The sequence below is a fragment of the Oncorhynchus masou genome, chromosome 18 (assembly GCF_036934945.1).
Source record: "Oncorhynchus masou masou isolate Uvic2021 chromosome 18, UVic_Omas_1.1, whole genome shotgun sequence".
NCBI lineage: Eukaryota > Metazoa > Chordata > Actinopteri > Salmoniformes > Salmonidae > Oncorhynchus > Oncorhynchus masou.
Window position 1 is genome coordinate 40296182 of NC_088229.1, and position 7500 is coordinate 40303681.

Genomic DNA, 7500 nt, shown 5'->3' on the forward strand with positions numbered 1-7500 from the left:
GAGAGAGGCAGGGGGGCTGGGGGCAAAGAGGGGAACTAGAGTCAGGAATGCAGGAGGGAGAGAGGGGAGAGAGAGCCAGGGAGGCTGAGCGGAGAGAGGTAGGGAGGATGAGTGGAGAGATGCAGGGAGCCAGGAGCTCCTGGCTGGTGCCTGATTGGTGTCTGGATCCCAGACATTTGGCCAAGTTTGGACACACTCAGAGAGTAGCAAACTTTAGCTGTCTGAGTGGAGGAAGTCCAAAGCCCTAAATTCCCCCAAAGGAACTCACCTCTCCTTCTGTATCCAGGGCAACCACATTCCCTCTCAGCGTCCACCTGACCCAGTAATGGTCCAAAGCACAACGTGTCCCATGGATACGTCCTCAACACTACTTTCCAACAGGTTGTCTGTCTATTCCAGGACCAAAATCTCTGCTCCTCCTTCTGTTTCTCCGTGCGCATACACACTTATTGACTCATTTACACACACCGCCGTTTACACCATTTCACACACATTTACACATACCCCCACACACTCTCCGATACACTGTTTTGAATGCACACAAACCCCAGAGGTGGGATAAGAAAATCCTTCAGAAGAACCGACAGAATGGTAAAGGTAGAGTCCTCGCTGAAACAGTAGGTGTACCAACCGCAGGGGGGGGGGGGGACAGCAAAAGAAAGATGCTATAAAAGCTGGGGGGGGGAATCCGGTGAGTCAATGCAAGCAAGGCTGGTAGGTGAAGAGATGAGACGAAGCCAGGCCCAGTATTCCAAGAGTCAGCTGGAGCAGCAAGCACTGCAGTCCACTCAGAAAAGCATACCTCTCCACTATACACTTCACTATGAAGAGGAACAGAGCCCGCGCACAGGGACTCCGGGTGAGAGGTGGACAAGAATAATGGACTTAATTCAAGAGCAGCGAGAGAGATAAAGAGTGAGAGAGAAGGGGGGGGGGGTGAGCGAAGAGAAGGTGGGAGTTAAGAGGAGGGAAGGGGAAAGGGGCAGGGAAATGCGCTGTTGTTGGGTGAGTGTGGGAGAAGTGAGAGAGAGGCAGGAGGGGAGTTCTGCTTTTGATATCTAAGCAATCCAGGGCTGAAGATGTGCACTGTTCGTACACGGCTCACAACGCATGCAGCCCTTACACACACAGCTAAATGGACTGATAGGAGGGGACCACAAAGCCAGGTCCAAACCGTCTGTCTACGAGTCAGATCTTATTTTAGATCGTCCCATACACACAGGGAAGATGAATACTTCCTACAGTAGTCATACGCAGGAATCACGAGTAGGGCTCCTACTACTACTGAAGACGTGTATATGGTATACAATCCACTAGTGTCTAGGTGCGTAGGTTTGGGTCCCCTGTTACACACAAACACACGCAGGTATATTCAAGAATGCCTAGCACATCTGATGAGATATGTCTGCTCCTCTCTGAGCCGCCTGGGGCTAGGCAGTGTCTCTCTGTGTGTGTGTGTGTGTGTGTGTGTGTGTGTGTGTGTGTGTGTGTGTGTGTGTGTGTGTGTGTGTGTGTGTGTGTGTGTGTGTGTGTGTGTGTGTGTGTGTGTGTGTGTGTGTGTGTGTGTGTGTGTGAGAAGGAGGGTCTGGCAGAGTGCCAGGGAGGGTTGCCAGGTGCAGCCCCCGCTGATGGTATGAGGGACAAAGGGAGGAGAGAGCAGGCACAAAGATGCCCCTTCCCCTCCGCCCCTGTCCTGCCCCTCTGTCTCTGGACCAATGAACCCCCTGATGGGCGCCCTCCTGACCCCTCTCTGTGGCCATGGCAACCCCATGGCAACTGGTGAGAGGGACTTTGGGTCCCCTGTTGTCTTGTTGTCCTTCTGCCAACTACATCATAAACCTATCTTATTACCACTCATCCTATAGTCCTCCTATGGCCATCCTATAGTCCTCCTATAGCAATCCTATAACCATCCTATAGTCCTCCTATAGCCATCCTATAACCATCCTATAGTCCTCCTATAACCATCCTATACCCATCCTATAGCCATCCTGTAGTCCTCCTATAACCATCCTATAGTCCTCCTATAGCCATCCTGTAACCATCCTATAGTCCTCCTATAACCATCCTATACCCATCCTATAGCCATCCTGTAGTCCTCCTATAACCATCCTAGAGTCCTCCTATAACCATCCTATAGCCATCCTATAGTCCTCCTACAACCATTCAGTAGTCATCCTATAACCATCCTATAGCCATCCTATAGTCCTCCTATAACCATCCTATAGCCATCCTATAGTCCTCCTATAACTATCCTATAACCATCCTATAATCCTCCTATAGCCATCCTATACTCCTCCTATAACCATCCTATAACCATCCTGTAGCCATCCTATAGTCCTCCTATATCCATCCTATAGCCATCCTATAGTCCTCCTACAACCATTCAGTAGTCATCCTATAACCATCCTATAGCCATCCTATAGTCCTCCTATAACCATCCTATAGCCATCCTATAGTCCTCCTATAACTATCCTATAACCACCCTATAACCATCCTATAGTCCTCCTATAATTTATCCTATAGACATCCTATAGTCCTCCTATAGCCATTCTATAGTCCTCCTATAGCCATCCTATAGTCCTCCAATAACCATCCTATAACCATCCTATAGCCACACTATAACCATCCTATAGTCCTCCTATAACCATCCTATAACCATCCTATAACCATCCTACAACCATCCTATAGCCACACTATAACCATCCTATAGCCACGCTATAACCATCCTATAGTCCTCCAATAACCATCCTATAACCATCCTATAGCCACACTATAACCATCCTATAGTCCTCCTATAACCATCCTATAACCATCCTATAACCATCCTATAACCATCCTACAACCATCCTATAGCCACACTATAACCATCCTATAGTCCTCCTATAACCATCCTATAACCATCCTATGACCATCCTATAGCCATCCTATAGCCATCCTATAGTCCTCCTATAACCATCCTATAGTCCTCCTATAGCCACACTATAACCATCCAATAGTCCTCCTATAGCCACACTATAACCATCCTATAGTCCTCCTATAGCCACACTATAACCATCCTATAGTCCTCCTATAGCCACACTATAACCATCCTATAGTCCTCCTATAACCATCCTATAACCATCCTATAGTCCTCCAATGACCATCCTATAGCCACACTATAACCATCCTATAGTCCTCCTATAACCATCCTATAACCATCCTATCGTCCTCCTATAACCATCCTATAACCATCCTATATCCACACTATAACCATCCTATAGTCCTCCTATAACCATCCTATAGCCACGCTATAACCATCCTATAGTCCTCCTATAACCATCCTATAACCATCCTATAGCCATCCTATAGTCCTCCTATAACCATCCTGTAGCCAACCTATAGTCATCCTATTGTCATCCTATAACCATCCTATAGTCCTCCTATAGTCATCCTATAGCCCTTTTTGGTTCCACGTAGAACCTTTTTGGGTTCCATGTAGGACCCTTTCCACAGAGGGTTGTACTTGGAACCAAAAAGTTCTATGTAAAACCAAAAAGTGCTCTCCTTGGGACCAAAAAGGGCTCTCCTATTGGGACACCCGGAGATCCCTTTAGGAAACATTTTTTTCTAAGAGTGTATGTGCTGTGAAATTGACCAATAGTGCCTTGTTTCTGTATTCAATTGTCTCAACCTTACTGGTTAACTGTATCCAATCTAAAAGAATGTCTGGTGCTGGATTGGAAAAGGAATCTCTGTTTATAAATCACACAGCTTGTTTTTTTCCAGTGGGGTTGTGCGAGCGTCGACGCTGCGTTGAGTTGAGGTTACCGTCACAGCTAATTAAGTCTCCCTGTCCTCCCGGCACGTCACACGTGCGCAACATAACACACAACAAGACTCCTCCAGTCAGTCAGTCCCTTCCCGACATAAAAAACAAACACCTCGTCTGGCCGTGTTGTTCCAAGCACCACAGCTCATCCACTCTCCCAGTAGCAGCACTTACTCACAAGTACTGTACAGTTACACGTTTGGAACACAACTTCCCTGAATGAGAAGACCGAGCACCATAATCTGTCATGTGATGCCTGATTGGCTGGCTATGTGGATAGGTTGCAAGGATTCTCTTGGATAGTGGACGGTAATCATGTGATTATGTATAACGTCTAGAAATAGGTCAAATCAAATCAAATCGGAATTTATTGGTCACGTACACAGGATACAGTCGGTGTAAACAGTACTTGCCTGCAAGCTCTTCCTCAACAACGTAGTTATACTAAATCGTAAAAAATAAATACAAACGAGAAATAAAAAATAAAAAGTAGATATATGAATAAAATAAATACCTACGAAAATAAACACAATATACAAGTTATAATATAGTCTGACCAAAATGACTCAAAGGTCACGGGCTAGAAGGATCAGTTGGATTACATCACAACTGTAAAAAAAAATATATATACTGTACATATACAGTGGGGCAAAAAAGTATTTAGTCAGCCACCAATTGTGCAAGTTCTCCCACTTAAAAAGATGAGAGAGGCCTGTAATACTTATTTTCCACCATAATTTGCAAATAAATTCATTAAAAATCCTTACAATGTGATTTTCTGGATTTTCTTTCTCATTTTGTCTGTCATAGTTGAAGTGTACCTATGATGAAAATTACAGGCCTCTCTCATCTTTGGAAGTGGGAGAACTTGCACAATTGGTGGCTGACTAAACACTTTTTTTGCCCCACTGTATTTTAAATTTCACCTTTATTTAACCAGGTAGGCTAGTTGAGAACAAGTTCTCATTTACAACTGCGACCTGGCCAAGATAGAGCAAAGCAGTGCGACACAAACAACAACACAGAGTTACACATGGAATAAACAAGCGTACAGTCAACAACACAATAGAGAGAAAAAAGAAAGTCTATATACAGGGTGTGCAAATGGCGTGAGGAGGTAAGGCAATAACTAGGCCAAGTAATTACAATTTAGCAAATTAACACTGGAGTGAAAGATGTGCAGATGACAATGTGCAAGTAGAAATACTGGTGTGCAAAAGAACAGAAAAGTAAATAAAAACAATATGGGGATGAGGTAGGTAGATTGGATGGGCTATTTACAGATGGACTATGTACAGCTGCAGTGATCTGTTAGCTGCTCGGATAGCTGATGTTTAAAGTTAGTGAGGGAAATATAAGTCTCCAGCTTCGGCGGTTTTTGCAGTTTGTTCAAGTCATTGGCAGTAGAGAACTGGAAGGAAAAGCGACCAAAGGAGGTGTTGGCTTTGGGGATGGCCAGTGAGATATACCTGCTGGAGCGCGTGCTACGGGTTGATGTTGTTATCATGACCAGTGAGCTGAGATAAGGCTAGGCTTTACCTAGCAAAGACTTATAGATGACCTGGAGCCAGTGGGTCTGGCGACGAATATGTAGCGAGGGCCAGCCGATTAGAGCGTACAGGTCGCAGTGGTGGGTGGTATATGGGGCTTTGGTGACAAAACGGATGGCACAGTGATAGACTGCATCCAGTTTGCTGAGTAGTGTTGGAGGCTATTTTGTAAATGACATCAATGAAGTCGAGGATCTGTAGGATAGTCCGTTTTACTAGGGTATGTTTGGCGGCGTGAGTGAAGGAGGCATTGTTGTGGAATATATACAGTACATACGGAAATATACTAGTGTCACATTTAGAATGATGGAAAAGGGGTTCTAACGCGCATTCCAAAATATAAGGACGCCGGTAGCTAAGTATTATGAGTTTAGTCATTTAGCTCCAATAACAACAACATTTATGGCAATAAGTACAGCTTGCATATAGCTGGACTGTCCTTCCTTATGGCATCCCTCATACAGCCATGTTCAGACGCCTGTGAAATTCACAATAGCAAATGCCAGCAGGATGACCAAGGGGGCAATGAGGGCGTGTGGGTGATTTGGCCATCAAACAAATAATTGAAATAGTAATCAGCTATTTATATATCGGCTTGCGTGCATAAGTACACAGAGGGGTAGAGGGAGGGCAGAGAGAGGGCAGAGGAAAAAGAGAAGGAGGGCAGAGGCCGGAAGGGACACCAGTTGCGCTCGAGGACCGTTTCCCAAATATGGCTGCCAGGAGCGGCTAGCTAAGCCGTGACTAACGTCCGTGAGCTCTGCGGACAGGGCAACACGACATAAAACGATTTATTGGACTAAGTGGATCATCAGCACCGTGGTGACCGCAGTCATTCAGGCAGCTGTGTAACCTCGCATTATCTCATCACAACACCCATGCCTGATTGGCCCAGGACACAGAGCGACACTGATTGGTTGACACTGGGCCATTCAAGCAGACAGGCAGGCCAAAGGCCCGGTCATAAATGACTCGGGGCGTTTATGTGTGCCTGTTTTATTACGGCCAGAGCCAGGGCACAGAAAACAAATGAGATGAGGTCACTACCGCCCAGGGAGGGTTGAAGGATGAAACAGACAGAGTGCTCAGTGTTGTAACGATAATGTGACGTGACTGAGTGTGTGCGCTGCCTTGACACAGATTTTAACCTGGAGCCACAATTCACCCTCTGTTTTCATTCGCGATCCATTGACAACGTTAGCTGTAAAAGGCGGTAACTGCCCATATGAACTCTCACTTTCCTCATCTCTCACTGTTCAGCTCCCTCTAGGCTTCCACTTTCTCCACTCCTCCACGCTCTCCATCTCTCAATCTCTCTGCCATGATGTGGGTATCCTGGGGGTCATCTACAGTATGCCAGGGGCCCCTGAGCCCAGTCTGGTCCCAATGTCCACCACAGGGATAATCCCCCAGTTAGCAGGGGACAGGGCCAGCCTGGGGTGGGGGCTCATCCCCATCCCCTTCGATGTGTTCAGGGTCTGGGGTGGGAGCTGAACATAACAGGGGCTTAGTGTCACGACCCCCCTCCCCCCAACCTCTACCCTCATCCAACCCCAACCTACCTCCTCCACCCTCCTAAATATTCACAGTCACAGGGGTGTGAAATGCGGCAGGTCCCCTCTGGAATGTGGTTCAAAGATCTCCCTCATTTCCCACAACTGATGGTTAAATATACAGCTGGCTGCTCCTCTCTCTCTGAAGCACAGGGCCCTGCAGCAGGTGATGACGGCATCTTGATCTGATGGGGAACGGAGACGAAACATGGGAAATCACCTAAGAGAGATGTTCAACTCTTACCACCCACAGGAGACACACATTGTATTAGGTATACCACCTCATTCACAAATATGTTGTTCGCTCCTGCAGACAGCGAGTCAGACAGCGAGTCACTTGGCATCGAGGCGTTCAGTTACTGTTTGATTGAACGTTAGAATGGGCAAAACGAGTGCCCTAAGCGACTTTGAGCGTGGTCTGATTGACGGTTCCAGTATCTCAGAAACGACCCAGCCTCCAGGGCTTTTCACGCACGACAATGTCTAGGGTTTACAGCGAAATCAAACAGAAATCATCCAGTCAGCAGCAGTCCTGTGGGTGAAAACAGCTTGTTGAGAGGTCGAAGGAGAATGGCAATAACAGTGC

The 7500-nt window shown here is 46.5% G+C and overlaps 1 protein-coding gene across 2 annotated transcripts in view; it reads right to left on the reverse strand.

Moving 5' to 3' along the window:
- Positions 1-7500, reverse strand: part of LOC135504587 (semaphorin-3B-like) — a 73623-nt gene that overhangs the window by 24910 nt on the left and 41213 nt on the right. Inside the window, exon 1 of one of the 2 annotated variants that reach the window (XM_064923304.1) lies at positions 269-524. The exons of the other annotated variant lie outside the window; for it this stretch is intronic. The gene's annotated coding sequence lies outside the window, so the exon portion shown is untranslated. Of the gene's footprint in view, positions 1-268; positions 525-7500 lie in introns of those variants that run through there. 2 annotated transcript variants of the gene reach the window in all.